Raw genomic sequence first — 20,826 nt, 5'->3', positions numbered from 1 at the left:
AAGAAAGGGTATGAGAAAATTTTTAAAGAGATTACAGTTGAAAATTTCCCCAACATGGAAAAGGAAATAGTCATTTAAGTCCAAGAGGAACAAAGAGTCCCATACAGGATAAACCCAAGGAGAAACACACCAAGACATATACTAATCAAACTAACAAAGACTAAACACAAAGAAAGAATATTAAAAGCAGGAAGAGAAAAGCAACAAGTAACATACAAGGGAAACCCCATATGCTTAACAGCTGATCTTTCAGCAGAAACTCTGCAGGCCAGAAGGGAATAGCAGGATATATTTAAAGTGCTGAAAGGGAAAAATCTACAACCAAGATTACTGTACCCAGCAAGGATCTCATTCAAAATTGATGGAGAACTAAAAAGCTTTTCAGACAAGCAAAAGTTAAGAGAATTCAGCACCACCAAACCAACTTTACAATAAATGTTAAAGGGATTTATATAGTCAAGAAATACAAAGGAAAGAAAAAAGATGTACAAAATCAACCCCAAACAATTAAGAAAATGACAATAGGAACATATATATCAATAATTACTTTAACTGTAAATGTATTAACTGCTCCAACCAAAAGACACAGACTGGCTGAACAGATACAAAAACAAGACCCATATATATATGCTGTCTACAAGAAACCCACTTCAGACCTATAGACACATATAGACTGAAAGTGAGAGGATGGAAAAATACATTCCATGCAAATGTGAAGCAGAAGACAGCTGGAGTAGCAATCCTCATAACAGACAAAATAGATCTTAAAAGAAAGAAGGTTACAAGAGATAAGGAAGGACACTACATAACAATCAAGGGATCAATCCAAGAGGAAGACATTACAATTGTAAGTATCTATGCACCTAAGATAGGAGCATGTCAATACATAAGACAAACATTAACAGATATAAAAGCAGAAATTGACAGTAACACAATAATAGTAGGAGACTTTAACACTCCACTCACACCGATGGACAGATCATAAAGGCAGAAAATTAATAAGGAAACACAAGTCTTAAATGATACATTAGGTGAGATGGAGCTACTGATATCTTCAGGATATTCCACCAAAATGCAGAAGAATACACCTTCTTCTCAAGTGCACACAGAACATTCTCCAGGATAGACCACATCTTGGGTCACAAATCAAACCTCAGTAAATTTAAGAAAATTGAAATCTTATCAAGCATCTTCTCCAACCACAATGCTGAGACTAGATATCAATTGCAAGAAAAAAACTGTAAGAAACACAAACATGGAAATTAAACAACACATCTCTAAATAACCAACAGGTTACTGAAGAAATCAAAAGGGAGTCAAAAAATTTCTAGAAACAAATGACAATGAAAACACGACAACTCAAAACCTATGGGATGCAGCAAAAGCAGTTCTAAAAGTGAAGTTTATAGAAGTACAACCCTACCTCAAGAAACAAGAAAAACATTGAATAGACAGCCGAACTTTACACCCAAAACAACTGGAAAAAGAACCAAAAAAAACCCAAAATTAGTAGAAGGAAAGAAATCACAAAGATCCAAGCAGAAATAAGTGAAAAAGAAATGAAAGAAACAATAATAAAGATTAATAAAACTAAAAGCTGGTTCTTTGAGAAGATAAACACAATTTACAAACATTTAGCCAGATGCATCAAGGAAAAAAGAGAGAAGAATCAAATCAACAAAATTAGAAATGAAAAAGGAGAGGTTACTACAGACAATGCAGAAATACAAAGGATTATAAGAGACTATTATGAACAACTATGTGGCAATAAAATGGATAACCTGGAAAAAATGAACAGATGCTTAGAAAAGTTCAGCCTTCCAAGATTGAACCAGCAAGAAACAGAAACTATGAACAACCCAATTACAAGCACTGAAATTGAAGCTGTGATCAAAAATATCCCCCAAAAAACAAAAGCACAGGACCAGAATGGCTTCACAGGAGAATTCTATCAAACATTTAGAGAAGAGCTAATGCCTATCCTTCTAACACTCTCCCAAAAAATTGCAGAGGAAAGAACACTTCCAAACTCATTCTATGAGGCCACCATCACCCTGATACCAAAACCAGACAAAGACAACACAAAAAAAGAAAACTACAGGTCAATATCACTGATGAATATAGATGTGAAAATCCTCAACAAAATTTTGGCAAACAGAATTCAGCAACACATCAAAAAACTCATACACCATGATCAAGTTGGGTTTATTCCAGGGATGCAAGGATTCTTCAATACACACAAATCAATGTGATACACCATTGAAGATAAAACCATATGATAGTGCTCGCTTCGGCAGCACATATACTAAAATTGGAACGATACAGAGAAGATTAGCATGGCCCCTGCGCAAGGATGACACGCAAATTCGTGAAGTGTTCCATATTTTTTCTTTAACCTAGATGTTTTATCATCGGTGCTGTACAGATGGAGAAGTCTAGAGGCTACTGTAAAAATAAAACTGAAAACCAGAAGCAGGAGGCTTAAATCCAAAGCCTGAAAACATTAGAGAACTCTTGAATTCAGGGAACATTAAGCAATAGGAGCTCATCAAATGCCTTCATACCTACACTGAAACCAAGCTCCACCCAAGGGCCAACAAGTTCCAAAACAAGACATACCACTCAAATTCTCCAGCAACACAGGAACACTCCCCTGAGCTTCAATATACAGGCAGCTCAAAATTATTCCAAAACCTTTGATGTCTCATAACCCACTACTGGTCACTCCACTGCACTCCAGAGAGAAGAAACCCAGCTCCACCCACCAGAACTCCAACACAAACCTCCCTAACCAGGAAACCTTGACAAGCCACTGATAGAACCCCACCCACCCAGGAAGCTCCATAATAAAGAGAACTCCACAAATTACCAGAATATAAAAAGGCCACCCCAAACACAGCAATATAACCAAGATGAAGAGACAGAGGAATACTCAGCAGGTAAAGGAACAGGAGAGTTGCCCACCAAACCAAACAAAAGAGGAAGAAGTAGGGAATCTACCTGAGAAGGAATTCCGAATATTGATAGTGAAAATGATTCAAAATCTTGAAATCAAAATGGAATCACAGATTAATAGCCTAGAGACAAGGATTGAGAAGATGCAAGAAAGGTTTAACAAGGACCTAGAAGAAATAAAAGAGTCAAAATATAATGAATAATGCAATAAATGAGATCAGAAACACTCTGGAGGCAACAAATAGTAGAATAACGGAGGCAGAAGATAGGATTAGTGAAATAGAAGATAGAATGGTAGAAATAAATGAATCAGAGAGGAAACAAGAAAAACGAATTAAAAGAAACGAGGACAATCTCAGAGACCTCCAGGACAATATGAAACGCTCCAACATTCGAATTATAGGAGTCCCAGAAAAAGAAGACAGAAAGAAAGATCATGAGAAAATCCTTGAGGAGATAATAGTTGAAAACTTCCCTAAAATGGGGAAGGAAATAATCACCCAAGTCCAAGAAACAAAGAGAGTTCCAAATAGGATAAACCCAAGGCGAAACACCCCAAGACACATATTAATCAAATTAACAAAGATCAAACACAAAGAACAAATATTAAAAGCAGCAAGGGAAAAACAACAAATAACACACAAGGGGATTCCCATAAGGATAACAGCTGATCTTTCAATAGAAACTCTTCAGGCCAGGAGGGAATGGCAAGACATACTTAAAGTGATGAAAGACAATAACCTACAGCCCAGATTACTGTACCCAGCAAGGATCTCATTCAAACACGAAGGAGAAATCAAAAGCTTTACAGACAAGCAAAAGCTGAGAGAATTCAGCACCACCAAACCAGCTCTCCAACAAATTCTAAAGGATATTCTCTAGACAGGAAACACGAAAAGGGTGTATAAACCCAAACCCAAAACAATAAAGTAAATGGTAACGGGATCATACTTATCAATAATTACCTTAAACGTAAATGGGTTGAATGCCCCAACCAAAAGGCAAAGACTGGCCGAATGGATACAAAAGCAAGACCCCTCTATATGCTGCTTACAAGAGACCCACCTCAAAACAAGGGACACATACAGACTGAAAGTGAAGGGCTGGAAAAAGATATACCACGCAAATAGAGACCAAAAGAAAGCAGGAGTGGCAATACTCATATCCAATAAAATAGACTTTAAAACAAAGGCTGTGAAAAGAGACAAAGAAGGACACTACATAATGATCAAAGGATCAATCCAAGAAGAAGATATACCAATTATAAATATATATGCACCCAACATAGGAGCACTGCAATATGTAAGACAAATGCTAACAAGTATGAAAGGGGAAATCAACAATAACGCAATAATAGTGGGAGACTTTAATACCCCACTCACACCTATGGACAGATCAACTAAACAGAAAATCAACAAAGAAACGCAAACTTTAAATGATACATTAGATCAGTTAGACCTAATTGATATCTATAGGACATTTCACCCCAAAACAATGAATTTCACCTTTTTTTCAAGTGCTCATGGAAACTTCTCCAGGATAGATCACATCCTGGGCCATAAATCTAAACTTGATAAATTCAAAAAAATCGAAATCATTCCAAGCATCTTTTCTGACCATAATGCATTAAGATTAGATCTCAATTACAGGAGAAAAACTATTAAAAATTCCAACATATGGAGGTTGAACAACACACTTCTTAATAACCAACAAATCACAGAAGAAATCAAAAAAGAAATCAAAATATGCATAGAAACTAATGAAAATGAAAACACAACAACCCAAAACCTGTGGGACACTATAAAAGCAGTGCTAAGAGAAAAGTTCATAGCAATACAGGCATACCTCAAGAAACAAGAAAAAAGTCAAATAAATAACCTAACTCTACAACTTAAGCAACTAGAAAAGGAAGAACTGGAGAACCCCAGAGTTAGTAGAAGGAAAGAAATCTTAAAAATTAGGGCAGAAGTAAATGCAAAAGAAACAAAAGAGACCATAGCAAAAATCAACAAAGCCAAAAGCTGGTTCTTTGAAAGGATAAATAAAATTGACAAACCATTAGCCAGACTCATCAAGAAGCAAAGAGAGAAAAATCAAATCAATAAAATTAGAAATGAAAATGGAGAGATCACAACAGACAACACAGAAATACAAAGGATCATAAGAGACTACTATCAGCAGTTGTATGCCAATAAAATGGACAACGTGGAAGAAATGGACAAATTCTTAGAAAAGTACAATTTTCCAAAACTGAACCAGGAAAAATAGAAAATCTTAACAGACCCATCACAAGCACGGAAATTGAAACTGTAATCAGAAATCTTCCAGCAAACAAAAGCCCAGGTCCACACGGCTTCACAGCTGAATTCTACCAAAATTTTCGAGAAGAGCTAACACCTATCTTACTCAAACTCTTCCAGAAAATTGCAGAGGAAGGTAAACTTCCAAACTCATTCTATGAGGCCACCATCACCCTAATACCAAAACCTGACAAAGATGTCACAAAAAAAGAAAACTACAGGCCAATATCACTGATTAATATAAATGCAAAAATCCTCAACAAAATTCTAGCAATTAGAATCCAACGACACATTAAAAAGATCATACACCATGACCAAGTGGGCTTTATCCCAGGGATGCAAGGATTCTTCAATATCCGCAAATCAATCAATGTAATTCACCACATTAACAAATTGAAAAATAAAAACCATATGATTATCTCAATAGATGCAGAGAAGGCCTTTGACAAAATTCAACATCCATTTATGATAAAAACTCTCCAGAAAGCAGGAATAGAAGGGACATACCTCACCATAATAAAAGCTATATATGACAAACCCACAGCAAACATTATCCTCAATGGTGAAAAATTGAAAGCATTTCCCCTAAAGTCAGGAACAAGACAAGGGTGTCCACTTTCACCGCTACTATTCAACATAGTTCTGGAAGTTTTGGCCACAGCAATCAGACCAGAAAAAGAAATAAAAGGAATCCAAATTGGAAAAGAAGAAGTAAAACTCTCACTGTTTGCAGATGACATGATCCTCTACATGGAAAACCCTAAAGACTCCACCGGAAAATTACTAGAGCTCATCAATGAATATAGTAAAGTTGCAGGATATAAAATCAACACACAGAAATCCCTTGCATTCCTATACACTAATAATGAGAAAGTAGAAAAAGAAATTAAGGAAACAATTCCATTCACCATTGCAACGAAAAGAATAAAATACTTAGGAATATATCTACCTAAAGAAACTAAAGACCTATACATAGAAAACTATAAAACACTGGTGAAAGAAATCAAAGGGGACACTAATAGATGGAGAAATATACCATGTTCATGGATCAGAAGAATCAATATAGTGAAAATGAGTATACTACCCAAAGCAATCTACAAATTCAATGCAATCCCTATCAAGCTACCAGCCATATTTTTCACAGAACTAGAACAAATAATTTCAAGATTTGTATGGAAATACAAAAAACCTCGAATTGCCAAAGCAATCTTGAGAAGTAAGAATGGAACTGGAGGAATCAACTTGCCTGACTTCAGGCTTTACTACAAAGCCACAGTCATCAAAACAGTATGGTACTGGCACAAAGACAGACATATAGATCAATGGAACAAAATAGAAAGCCCAGAGATAAATCCACACACGTATGCTCACCTTATCTTTGACAAAGGAGGCAAGAATATACAATGGAGTAAAGACAATCTCTTTAACAAGTGGTGCTGGGAAAACTGATCAACCACTTGTAAAAGAATGAAACTAGATCACTTTCTAACACCGCACACAAAAATAAACTCAAAATGGATTAAAGATCTAAATGTAAGACCAGAAACTATAAAACTCCTAGAGGAGAACATAGGCAAAACACTCTCCGACATAAACCACAGCAGGATCCTCTATGATCCACCACCCAGAATTCTGGAAATAAAAGCAAAAATAAACAAATGGGATCTAATTAAAATTAAAAGCTTCTGCACAACAAAGGAAAATATCAGCAAGGTGAAAAGACAGCCTTCTGAATGGGAGAAAATAATAGCAAATGAAGCAACTGACAAACAACTAATCTCAAAAATATACAAGCAACTTATGCAGCTTAATTCCAGAAAAATAAACGACCCAATCAAAAAATGGGCCAAAGAACCAAATAGGCATTTCTCCAAAGAAGACATATGGATGGCTAACAAACACATGAAAAGATGCTCAACATCACTCATTATCAGAGAAATGCAAATCAAAACCACAATGAGGTACCACTTCACACCAGTCAGAATGGCTGCGATCCAAAAATCTGCAAGCAATAAATGCTGGAGAGGGTGTGGAGAAAAGGGAACCCTCCTACACTGTTGGTGGGAATGCAAACTAGTACAGCCACTATGGAGAACAGTGTGGAGATTCCTTAAAAAAATTGCAAATAGAACTACCTTATGACCCAGCAATCCCACTGCTGGGCATACACACCGAGGAAACCAGAATTGAAAGAGACACATGTACCCCAATGTTCATCACAGCACTGTTTATAATAGCCAGGACATGGAAACAACCTAGATGTCCATCAGCAGATGAATGGATAAGAAAGCTGTGGTACATATACACAATGGAGTATTACTCAGCCGTTAAAAAGAATTCATTTGAATCAGTTCTGATGAGATGGATGAAACTGGAGCCGATTATACAGAGTGAAGTAAGCCAGAAAGAAAAACACCAATACAGTATACTAACACATATATATGGAATTTAGAAAGATGGCAATGACGACCCTGTATGCAAGGCAGGAAAAAAGACACAGATGTGTATAGCGGACTTTTGGACTCAGAGGGAGAGGGAGAGGGTGGGATGATTTGGGAGAATGGCATTGAAACATGTATACTATCATGTAAGAATCGAATCGCCAGTCTATGTCTGACGCAGGATACAGCATGCTTGGGGCTGGTGCATGGGGATGACCCACAGAGATGTTATGGGGAGGGAGGTGGGAGGGGGGTTCATGTTTGGGAACATATGTAAGAATTAAAGATTTTAAAATTAAAAAAATAAAAAACTAAAAAAAAATAATAATAAAAATTAAAGAAAAAAAACCATATGATAATCTCAATAGATGCAGAAAAAGCCTTTGACAAAATTCAGCACCCATTTATGATTAAAACTCTTCAAAAAATGGGCAGAGAAGGAAATTACCTCAACATAGTAAAGGCCACATATGATAAGCCTACAGCAAATATTATTCTCAATGGTGAAAAACTGAAAGCATTCCCCCTAAGATAAGGAATAAGACAAGGGTGTCCACTTTCACCAGTATCATTCAACATAGTTCTGGAAGTCCTAGCTACAGCAATCAGAGAAGAAAAAGAAATAAAAGGAACCCAGATTAAATAAGAATAAGTAAAGCTCTTACTGTTTGCAGATGACATGATACTATACACAGAAAACCCTAAAGACAGTATCAGAAAATTACTAGAGCTGATTAGTGAACTTAGCAAAGTTTCAGGATACAAAATCAATACACAGAAATCACCTGCATTTCTATATATTAACAATGAAAAATCAGAAAGAGAAATTAAGGAATCAATCCCATCCACCATTGCAACAAAAAGAATTAAATAACTAGCAATAAACTTACCTAAGCAGACAAAATAACTGTACATAGAAAATCATAAGACTCTAATGAAAGAAATCAAAGATGACAAACAGATGGAGAGATATTCCATGTTCCTGGATAGGAAGAATCAATATTGTGAAAATGACTATATTACCAAACACAATCTACAGATTCAATGCGATCCCTATCAAATTACCAATGACATTTTTCACAGAACTAGCACCAAAAATTTTACAATTCATATGGAAACACAAAAGACCTCAAATATCCAAAGTAGTCTTGAGGAAGAAGAATGGAGCTAGAGGAATCAATCTTCCTGACTTCAGATTATACTACAAAGCTACAGTCATCAAGACAGTATGGTACTGGCACAAAAACAGAAACATAGACCAATGGAACAAGATAGAAAGCCTAGAAATAAACCCATGCAGCTAGAAGTACCTTTATTTTTGACAAAGGAGGCAAGAATACACAAAGGGGCAAAGACAGCCTCTTCAATAAATGGTGTTGGGAAAACTGGACAGCTACATGTAAAAGAATGAAATTAGAATACTTCCTAACACCATACAATGTAACAGTAAATTTGGAAAACTCAGCAGTGGCCACAGGACTGGAAAAGGTCAGTTTTGATTCCAATCCCAAAGAAAGGCAATGCCACAGAATGTTCAAACTACTGCACAACTGCACTCATCTCACACGCTAGTAAAGTAATACTTAAAATTCTCCAAGCAGGCTTCAGCCATACGTGAACCATGAACTTCCAGATGTTCAAGTTGGTTTTAGAAAAGGTAGAGGAACCAGAGATCAAATTGCCAACATCTGCTGGATCATGGAAAAAGCAAGAAAATTCCAGAAAAACATCTATTTCTGCTTTATTGACTATGCCAAAGCCTTTGACTGTGTGGATCACAATAAACTGTGGAAAATTCTGAAAGAGATGGGAATACCAGACCATCTGACCTGCCTCTTGAGAAATCTGTATGCAGGTCAGGAAGCAACGGTTAGAACTGGACATGGAACAACAGACTGGTTCCAAATAGGAAAAGGAGTACGTCAAGGCTGTATATTGTCACCCTGCTTATTTAACTTCTATGAAGAGTACATCATGAGAAACGATGGGCTGGAATAAGCACAAGCTGGAATCAAGATTGCCAGGAGAAATATCAATAAACTCAGATATGCAGATGACACCACCCTTATGGCAGAAAGTGAAGAGGAACTAAAAAGCCTCTTGATGAAGGTGAAAGAGGAGGGTGAAGAAAAAGTTGGCTTAAAGCTCAACATTCAGAAAACGAAGATCATGGCATCTGGTCCCATCACTTCATGGGAAATAGATGGGGAAACAGTGGAAACAGTGTCAGACTTTATTTTTGGGGGCTCCAAAATCACTGCAGATGGTGACTGCAGCCATGAAATTAAAAGATGCTTACTCCTTGGAAGAAAAGTTATGAGCAACCTAGACAGCATATTCAAAAGCAGAGACATTACTTTGCCGACTAAGGTCCGTCTAGTCAAGGCTATGGTTTTTCCAGTAGTCATGTGTGGATGTGAGAGTTGGACTGTGAAGAAGGCTGAGCGCCGAAGAATTGATGCTTTTGAACTGTGGTGTTGGAGAAGACTCTTGAGAGTCCCTTGGACTGCAAGGAGATCCAACCAGTCCATTCTGAAGGAGATCAGCCCTGGGATTTCTTTGGAAGGAATGATGCTAAAGCTGAAACTCCAGTACTTTGGCCACCTCATGCGAAGAGTTGACTCACTGGAGAAGACTTTGATGCTGGGAGGGATTGGGGGTAGAAGGAGAAGGGGACGACCGAGGAGGAGATGGCTGGATGGCATCACTGGCTCAATGGACGCAACTCTGAGTGAACTCCGGGAGTTGGTGATGGACAGGGAGGCCTGACGTGCTGCAATTTATGGGGTTGCAAACAGCTGGACACGACTGAGCGACTGAACTGAACTGAACTAACACCATACCCAAAGAGAAACTCAAAATGGATTAAAGACCTAAACGTAAGACCAGAAACTATAAAACTCTCAGTGGAAAACATAGGTAGAACACTTGAAGACATAAATCAAAGTAAGATCCTCTGTGACCCACCTCCTAGAGTAACAGAAATAAAAACAAAAGTAAACAAGTGGCACCTGATTAAACTTAAAATCTTTTGCACAGCAAAGGAAACTATTAGCAAGGTGAAAAGCCAACCCTCAGAATGGGAGAAAATAACAGCAAATGAAACAACTGACAAAGGATTAATTTCCAAAATATGCAAGCAGTTCATAAATTCAATACCAGAAAAACAAACAACCCAATCAAAAAGTGGGGAAAAGACCTAAACAGACATTTCTCCAAAGAAGACATACAGATGGCTAACAAACACATGAAAAGATGTTCAACATCACTCATTACTAGAGAAATGCAAATCAAAACTACAATGAGATATCTCCTCACACCAGTCAGAGTGGCCCACAGCAAAAAGTCTACAAACAATAAATGCTGGAGAGGGTGTGGAGAAAAGGAAACACTTTTGCACTATTGGTGGGAATGTAAACTGATACAGCCACTGTGGAAGACAGTAAGGAGATTCCTTAAAAAACTAAGAATAAAACCACCATATGAAATCCACTTCTAGGCATATACCCTGAGGAAACCAAAATTGAAAAAGACACATGTATTCCATTGTTCACCGCAGCACTATTTACAACAACTAGAATACGGAAGCATCCTAGATGTCCATAGACAGTTGAATGGATAAATGAGTGGTACATATACACAATGGAATATTACTCAGCCATGAAAAGGAACACATTTGAGCCAGTTCTAATGAGGTGGATGAACCCAGAGTGAAATAAGTCAGAAAGAGAAATATAAATATATATTCTAACGCATATATGTGGAATCAAGAAAAATGGTACTGAAGAATTTATTTACAAGGCAGCAGTGGAGAAACAGGCATAAACAATAGACTTATGGACATGGGGAGAGGGAAGGAGAGGGTGAGATGTATGGAAAGAGTAACATGGACACTTACATTACCATATGTAAAATAGATAGCCAACGGGAACTTGCTGTATGTCTCAGGGAACTCAGAGTCTCTGTATCAACCTAGAGGGGTGGGATGGGGGAAGATATGGGAGGGAGGTTCAGGAGGGAGGGGACATATGTATACCTATGGCTGATTCATATTGAGGTTTGATAGAAAACACCTAAGTTCTGTAAAGCAATTATCCTTCAATAAAAAAAAATTTTTTTTAATGTTCTTGATAGTACCTACCTCATAGGGCCACTGCAAGAATGAAATGAGATGCTGCTTTAACAAAGGCTCAGTAAATGAAACTTCCTCTCCTTACTGGTACTTTAAGTTTCATTTCTCCTTTTCTGCAAAGCTGAAGAGCTTATGCAGAAGAACTCCTAAATCTCAGGGGCAAGAATTCAGCATGACCTTGTACAATTAATAAAGGCGAGTGAGGGAAGCCCATCACATCTTGCCTGAGCCATTCGACCACTCCCTATTCCAAACACTTTCCCACATCCCAGGCAACCTTCACTCTGCCACTCAAGTCACTATCATCCCAATGCAAGTACATTCTTATCATTCTTGCGTGCGTGTTCAGTCCCTTCAGTCATGACTGACTCTTTGCAGCCCTTGGGCTGTAGCTCACCAGGCTCCTCTGTCCATGGGATTCTCCAGGCAGGAATACTGGAGTGTGTTGCCATGCCCTCCTCCAAGGGATATTCCCCACCCAGGCATTGAACCCACATCTCCTACAGCTCCGGCACTGCAGGAAGATTCATTACTACTGCGCCAACAGGGAAGTCCTCTTATCACTCTTACCTCCCTCAGTTCAGTTCAGTTGCTCAGTCGTGTCCGATTCCTTGCAACCCTATGAATCGCAGCACGCCAGGCTACCCTGTCCATCACAAACTCCCAGAGTTCACTCAGACTCACATCCATCGAGTCAGTGATGCCATCCAGCCATCTCATCAACTGTCATCCCCTTCTCCTCCTGCCCCCAATCCCTCCCAGCATCAGGGTCTTTTCCAATGAGTTAACTCTTCGCATGAGGTGGCCAAAGCATTGGAGTTTCAGCTTCAGCATCAGTCCTTCCAATGAACACCCAGGACTGATCTCCTTTAGGATGGACTGGTTGTATCTTCTTGCAGTCCAAGGGATTCTCAAGAGTCTTCTCCAACACCACAGTTCAAAAGCATCAATTCTTCAGCACTCAGCTTTCTTCACAGTCCAACTCTCACATCCATACATGACCACTGGAAAAACCATAGCCTTGACTAGACGGACCTTAGTGGGCAAAGTAATGTCTCTGCTTTTCAATATGCTATCTAGGTTGGTCATAACTTTTCTTCCAAGGAGTAAGCATCTTTTAATTTCATGGCTGCAGTCACCATCTGCAGTGATTTTGGAGCCCAAAAAAATAAAGTCTGACACTGTTTACACTGTTTCCTCATCTATTTCCCATGAAGTGATGGGACAAGATGCCATGATCTTTGTTTTCTGAATGCTGAGTTTCAAGCCAACGTTTTCACTCTCCACTTTCACCTTCATCAAGAGGCTGTTTAGTTCCTCTTCACTTTCTGCCATAAGGGTGGTATCATCTGCATATCTGAGGTTATTGATATTTCTCCTGGCAATCTTGATTCCAGGATTCCAATCTTGATTCCAATTTTGTGCTTCATCCAGTCCAAGATTTCTCATGATGTACTCTGCATATAAATGAAATAAGCAGGGTGACAATATACAGCCTTTACATACTCCTTTTCCTATTTGGAACCAGTCTGTTGTTCCATGTCCAGTTCTAACTGTTGCTTCCTGACCTGCATACAGATTTCTCAAGAGGCAGGTCAGGTGGTCTGCTATTTCCATCTCTTTCAGAATTTTCCACAGTTTGTTGTGATCCACACAGTCAAAGGCTTTGGCATAGTCAATAAAGCAGAAATAGATGTTTTTCTGGAACTCTCTTGCTTTTTCAATGATCCAGCAGATGTTGGCAATTTGATCTCTGGGTCCTCTGCCTTTTCTAAAACCAGCTTGAACATCTGGAAGTTCACAGTTCACGTATGGCTGAAGCCCGGCTTGGAGAATTTTGAGCATTACTTTACTAGCGTGTGAGATGAGTACAATTGTGCAGTAGTTTGAGCATTCTTTGGCATTGCCTTTCTTTGGGATTGGAATCAAAACTGACCTTTTCCAGTCCTGTGGCCACTGCTGAGTTTTCCAAATTTGCTGGCATATTGAGTGCAGCACTTTCACAGCATCATCTTTCAGGATTTGAAACAGCTCAACTGGAGTTCCATCACCTCCACTAGCTTTGTTTGTAGTGATGCCTTCTAAGGCCCACTTGACTTCACATTCCAGGACGTCTGGCTCTAGGTGAGTGATCACACCATCATGATTATCTAGGTTATGAAGATCTTTTTTGTATAGTTCTGTGTATTCTCGCCACCTCTTCTTAATATCTTCTGCTTCTGTTAGGTCCTTACCATTTCTGTCCTTTATCGACCCATTTTTGCATGAAATGTTCCCTTGGTATCTCTAATTTTCTTGAAGAGATCTCTAGTCTTTCCCATTCTGTTGTTTTCCTCTATTTCTTTGTATTGATCGCTGAGGAAGGCTTTCCTATCTCTTCTTGCTATTCTTTGGAACTCTGCATTCAGATGCTTATATCTTTCCTTTTCTCCTTTGCTTTTCGCTTCTCTTCTTTTCACAGCTATTTGTAAGGCCTCCCCAGACAGCCATTTTGCTTTTTTGCATTTCTTTTCCATGGGGATGGTCTTGATCCTTGTCTCCTGTACAATGTCACGAACCTCATTCCATAGTTCATCAGGCACTGTATCAGATCTAGTCCCTTAAATCTATTTCTCACTTCCACCGTATAATCAGAAGGGATTTGATTTAGGTCATACCTGAATGGTCTAGTGGTTTTCCCTACTTTCTTCAATTTAAGTCTGAATTTGGCAATAAGGAGTTCATGATCAGAGCCACAGTCAGCTCCTGGTCTTGTTTTTGCTGACTGTATAGAGCTTCTCCATCTTTGGCTGCAAAGAATATAATCAATCTGCTTTCAGTGTTCACCACCTGGTGATGTCCATGTGTAGAGTCTTCTCTTGTGTTGTTGGAAGAGGGTGTTTGCTATGACCAGTGCGTTCTCTTGGCAAAACTCTATTAGTCTTTGCCCTGCTTCATTCTGCATTCCAAGGCCAAATTTGCCTGATGTTTCTTGACTTCCTACTTTTGCATTCCAGTCCCCTATAATGAAAAGGACATCTCTTTCAGATGTGAGTTCTAAAAGGCCTGTAGGTCTTCATAGAACCGTTCAACTTCTGCTTCTTCAGCATTACTGGTTGGGGCATAGGCTTGGATTACTGTGATATTGAATGGTTTGCCTTGGAAATGAACAGAGATCACTCTGTCATTTTTGAGACTGCATCCAAGTACTGCATTTCAGACTCTTTTGTTGACCATGATGGCTACTCCATTTCTTCTGAGGGATTCCTGCCCACAGTAGAAGATATAATGGTCATCTGAGTTAAATTCACCCATTCCAGTCCATTTTAGTTCACTGATTCCTGGAATGTTGACATCACTCTTGCCATCTCCTGTTTGACCACTTCCTATTTGCCTTGATTCATGGACCTGACATTCCAGGTTCCTATGCAATATTTCTCTTTACAGCATCGGACCTTGCTTCTATCACCAGTCACATCCACAACTGGGTATTGTTTTTGCTTTGGCTCCATGCCTTCACTCTTTCTGGAGTTATTTCTCCACTGATCTTCAGTAGCGTATTGGGCACTTACTGACCTGGGGAGTTCCTCTTTCGCTAGCCTATCATTTTGCCTTTTCATACTGTTCATGGGATTCTCAAGGCAAGAATACTGAAGTGGTTTGTCATTCCCTTCTCCAGTGGACCACATTCTGTCTTACCTCCCTACTATCTACCAAAAAGTCCAAAGTCTCTAGTAAGGCATTCAAGACCCACGCCATTCTCACCCCCATCCACCTCTCCAGCCTCATCTCCCGCAGTCAATCCTCTATTCACCTTCTATGGAGCCTTTTGTCCGTCAGCCTCCTGCCTTCCTTGCTCCTTCCTCTCTGGTTTTATTGTGCACTGCTTTCACATCTAATAATCTGGTCCAATGTCTGCCTTTTCCACTGGATGCGAAGGGCAGAATTCACTAACACATAAATAAATGAATAAGTAACCCTGCTAAAAAAAAAAAAAAAAACAATAGCCACTGAATGAATGAAAGAGTGAAAATATTCCAGTCTATCCTCAACCTGGCAGCGTTGGGTCCAAGCGTGCGCTCCTCTGCTCTAACTCTCCAGTGGCGCCCACCCCACTCAAAGTGAGGCAGGAGGGAAGCGGGCAGGGCATAACCTTTAAAAGAATGGCACAGCCGTTAAAGAAACGACATAAACTAGTTAGAGCCAATTAGGCCCAAGATGGCGGAAGATTTGCCTTCCAGCAGGCCTTGAGCCTCTCCTCATTGTGGTATATTAGCACGTGCTAAATGACACACCCACGGGTGCCATGACAGTTCTAAGGCTGACAGTTGGGAGTGGGAGTTTCCAATTTCTGGAGGTCCCCACCCCTTCCCCAAAATAGGATAAATCCTCCCGCTTATTAGCCTATGAAATTACCTAGCCCATAAAAACTAACCACCTCCTATTTGGAGGCCTTCTGAGATGGATAAACTACACCCTGTGAGACCTGTACTGAGTCAGTAACATCACAGGTCCCCAGGTAAGAATCACAACCCCAAGGCTGCCATCCTCCCCCAGTTATCCCCGGCCCCAGCTCCCAGCCCACCCTCCCCAACCCCATCCTCCTGAGGTTGCACCACCCTCCAGGCCTGGCCCTCGAGGCGACAGGCCTCCCCGGCCTTGAGCCCGCCTCTGAATGGGGAAGCAGCTCTGAAGGAGACACAACTCCCAAGTCCCAGCTTTCATGCGAATGTCCTCAGTAATAAAAGAGGTGGAAACTGAAAAACAGAAATAGATGACATAGGAGCCCAGCTGTGTCTAAATAGACTGGAGCTGGAGTTTTCCAAAACCTGCCAGTGAGTCTTTAACATGTAAATGAGTTGCTTCCCTCGGGGTATTTTAAAAGACCCTGTCAGCCGTGAAATATGTCTGTCGATGAGAAACACCTTTCATTATTAAACCTTTTGCTAATGAATCACCTGCCCTGTTCTATTTACTTGCCTTTTTGACTTTCACCTGAGTTGTCTCTCATACCATCGCGTCCTGCGTTTTTTTCAGTTGAGGGTGGGGGGGGGGAGTGCCTGAGGACACTGGACCCCGAAACCTAACCAACAGATAATAATACTGGCAATAACTGACCTTCACACAGCCCTCTGCACTCATTATCTTATTAGTTATTCCACACCAGCAGTCCCCAACCTTTTGGGGACCAGGGATCGGTTTCATGGAAGACAATTTTTCCATGGACTAGGGTGAGGGGTGGGGATGGTTTGGGGATGATTCTAATGCATTGCATTTATTGTGCACTTTATTTCTATTATTATCACAGCAGCTCCACCTCAGATCATCAGGCATTAGATCTCAGCGGCTGAGGACACCTGTTCCACACATCCCCCTCACCACACAGTGACGTGAGACAAATACCACTGCCACCCCCAGGGATAAATGAGGACACCAAGGAGCAGAAAGGGTGAGGGATTTACCCACAGGTGGCTCAGCTAGTAAACAGCAGAGTAGACAGAGGACAGAGGAGCCTGGCGGGCTACAGTCCATGGAATCACCAAGAGTCCAACACCCCTGAGCAACTAACACACATAGACACACAAGGGAAATCCCTTCAGCGCTATCTCTTTATGGGACATGACCTCAGACCTTCCTGATTGGGGACTCCAATCACCAGATGCAGACCTCCATCATTCTCACTTCCATTCTCAAGTAACTGCATCAGTCACTATGACTTCTGACCCTCTACCAACCCCAAACAGAGCCAGGCATAGGGACGTCACTGCTTGGCACCCCAGAAATCAAGAGCATGTCCCAAGATCAATCAAAGCACCTCACCAGAAGCCACCACTCCAGGCTATGAAACGTTTAGGAGAGCTACGTTATTGCCAAGTCAAGGATGAGAATGGTATCCATCTTGCTGGACCACAGGAAACATACCAGCAAGTCATGAGACAAGGCAAGAGCAGAGTCTGATAAAATGGTCAAATGCAATTCCATCCCCTGTACAGAAATAGGGAACCAAGCACTTACTGTTCACTGGGCTGGGTCTTTTCAACTACCATCCATCTGCTGCTTCTTTCCCAAGCCATATTCCAGGACAATAAGCCTAGAATCACTGCATCCTATTTGGTTGCACAGGTGAGAATGACCACAGAGGAAAGAATTTAAGGCTCTAATCCCATTAATCCCGTAAAGTGACCACAGCACCCCTCCCATTTCCTAGAAAGACTGTTAGATAGATGAGCAGTATTTCATTTGGTCTGCTCCCAAGACTGGAAAAGACCCAATAACACCTTTGGAAAGTGATCAGGTTTTCAGGGAAGTCTAGTTACTGATGTAGACAAAAAGCAACCAAGGGGATGGTGCCATCCATTGACTTGATGTCTCAAATCAATGCTGAGGAATCCCCAGCTGATGCCAAAGTCCCGGAGTAGACAGGAAAAATAAATCTCACCCAGGCAAGGAGTAGAATTTACCACCCATTTCATCCAGAGAGAGGGGGACTCAGGAAGAACAGTGTGTTTGAACATCTCATGAAACTCACGCAAGTGCATTCTGGGGTGCATCCTATCATATCCTCATTCTACAGAGGAAGATGAGTTTTAGAAAAGGTAAGAAACCTGGCTGGAAAGCTCCTAAGTGATGAGGCCAGAACTTGAATCCAAGTGTATCTGATCCAAACAAGAGCACACAAGGTGGATGAGAACAGGGCTTGCTGGGCACCTCTGATGCACGTAGCTAACCGGAAATAATTTCTTCAGTGAGTCGTGGTGGGGAGGGGTGGATGCCTGAACCAAGCACTATTCTTATCTTACAGGTCCCTTGTGTGAGAAGAAAATGTGTATATCAGAAAGGAAAAAAAAAATGTAAACTCTACCAGCAGAGGTCAAATTTTACATCCTGAGGGTTGCTGAGAAATGGCCAAGCGAAGACACGGTATGATAAAATACGGTGTAACTCAGGAAAACTGACACATATAGACCTATACATGAAAATCTGTATAAAATGTGGGGGAAGTTACCACGAACAAAGTAATACGTACATGCTTACTATCACTACCAAAGTTAAACGGGCACCAGCATAGAAAAGCCCAGGTCCAGGAGTGAAGAGTTGGTGCTTTAAGTTCACAGGATTTTTTTTTCCTACAAAACAGTGATACTCAAAAGTGTATCCCCAGACCAGCATGTTAGAAATGCAAATACTTGCTCCCCACCCTAGAACTGTGCGTGTGTGACTGCTTAGGCGTGTCTGACTCTTTGTGAGCCCTATGGACCCTAGCTCTCCAGGCTCCGTCCATGGGATTTCCCAGGCAAGAATACTGGAGTGGGTTGCCATTGCCCACTCCAGGGAATCTTCCTGTCTCAGGGATTGAACCTGCATCTCCTGCATCGGCAGGAGGATTTTTTTTTTTACCACTGAGCTTTCATCTGGGAACCCCAGACCTACTGAATCCAAACCTCTGGGGATGTGGTCCAGGTTTCTGTGTTGTACCAAGCCCTTCAGGTGATTCTGATACACGCTGAAGTTTGAGAACTACTGCTTTAAAACAACGTGTGAAGGCACAAAGTCACTTTCAACTCTGCAAACATTTCCTGAGCACCAAGTGCCAAGAATCACGCAGGTGATCCATAAGTATTTGTTGAATCGAATGACTTCCTAGTCAGTACAAAGTAAATGTCACTTAACCTGGGGAGAGGGCTGTGCTTGGTAGATGTCTTCTAGAGGCAGCTCTCCAACCGGCTGTCATCAACACAAGTCTACCTCGCAATCCAGAAGCTCAGAGCCCAGCAAAGTGAAAAAGTCGCAGTCGTGTGCGACTCTTTGTGACCCCATGGACCGTAGCCCACCAGGCTCCTCTGTCCGTGGGAACTCTCCAGGCAAGATTACTGGAGTGGGTTGCCATGCTCCCTTCTCCAGGGCATCTTACCCACCCAGGGATCGAACCTGGCACTCCTGCATTTCAGACAGATAAGATTCTTACGGGGACGACAGAGAATGAGATGCTTGGATGGCATCACCGACTCAGTGGACATGAGTTTGAGTAAACTCCGGGAGTTGGCAATGGACAGGGAGCCTGGCGGTGCTGCAGTCCACGGGGTCGCAAGGAGTCAGACACAACTGAGCGACTGAACTGAACAAGATTCTTTACCATCTGAGCCACCAGGGAAGCCCCAGCCAGTGCTACAGATAAGGCGAGCTGCTGGGCGCCGCGGGCCCAAGCGGAGGGCAGAGATAACCGCGCGCCCTTGCTTCTGATCCAGACCGCGCTCAGGCCCCGCGACGCCTGCGCCCCGGAGGTCACAGGGCCACAGGGCCTGAGGAGGTCTGGGTGAGCCACCGGCTGCCTTCCTCCAGCCGCGCCACCGGACACGCGGGACCGCGCCCCGCTTCCGCCCACCGGAGAGCCGGCAGGAGTGGCCGCGGAGGAGGCGGGGCCCTGCCAGCCGCCCGAGTCACGTGGCCGCGCGCCGGGCCCGCGGGTGCCAAGGGCACTCGCGCAGGGTCCCCTCCCGAGCGGCGGCCCCGGCGGAGGCGCGTCCACTTCGACTTCCCCGCGCTCCCGCGGCCCCTGGCGGCCCGGGTTCGGCTCCGGCCTCCGAAGGAGGGCTGCCCCTACTCACCAGGGTGGGGAAGCAAGAAGACGCGGCGCTAGGCTTCCAGCCGCAGCCTGGGCGGCGGGGATTCGCGGGCAACTTTGCCGCCACCCCCCAGATTGCGCTTGGTTAAGCCGGGGCGCTGCGCGGCCTGCCGGGAGTTGTAGTTTTCTGGTGCTCTCAGCCGCGGGGACGGGTCCGGAGAAACACCGCGCTCCCTCTGGAACGCTCCACCTCCGGAGGCCGAGGAGTCGCAGACACTTGACCTGCGGGTAGCAGGTAGCCTGTTTCTTTGCCTGCGCTGAAAAGAATCATCTCCAAGAGGCTTTCCAAACTGGTCATAGATTTATGTTCAGTAAGAGGATGGAGTTGTGGCTTTGTGTATTTAAAATAAGGTATTCGAACAGGCAAGGAAAAATTTTACACAGTTGCTGATCCAT

General features: G+C 41.8%; 1 protein-coding gene and 1 non-coding gene across 2 annotated transcripts in view; one reads left to right on the top strand and one right to left on the bottom strand.

Annotated features, from left to right (window-relative positions):
* ADCK1 (aarF domain containing kinase 1) overlaps positions 1–20,492 on the bottom strand; it is a 143,590-nt gene extending 123,098 nt beyond the window's left edge. The window contains exon 1 of the mRNA XM_052646781.1: positions 20,414–20,492. The gene's annotated coding sequence lies outside the window, so the exon portion shown is untranslated. The remainder of the gene's footprint in view (positions 1–20,413) is intronic.
* Positions 2,282–2,388, top strand: LOC128054922 (U6 spliceosomal RNA). Its single transcript, XR_008200064.1, has one exon. It is a non-coding gene; the product is annotated as a U6 spliceosomal RNA (small nuclear RNA).
* Positions 20,493–20,826: the final 334 nt, after the last annotated feature.

Source organism: Budorcas taxicolor, chromosome 10, assembly GCF_023091745.1.
Source record: "Budorcas taxicolor isolate Tak-1 chromosome 10, Takin1.1, whole genome shotgun sequence".
Taxonomy (NCBI): domain Eukaryota; kingdom Metazoa; phylum Chordata; class Mammalia; order Artiodactyla; family Bovidae; genus Budorcas; species Budorcas taxicolor.
Note: the sequence above shows the minus strand (reverse complement) of the source record. Positions and strands in the feature narration are given on the sequence as shown.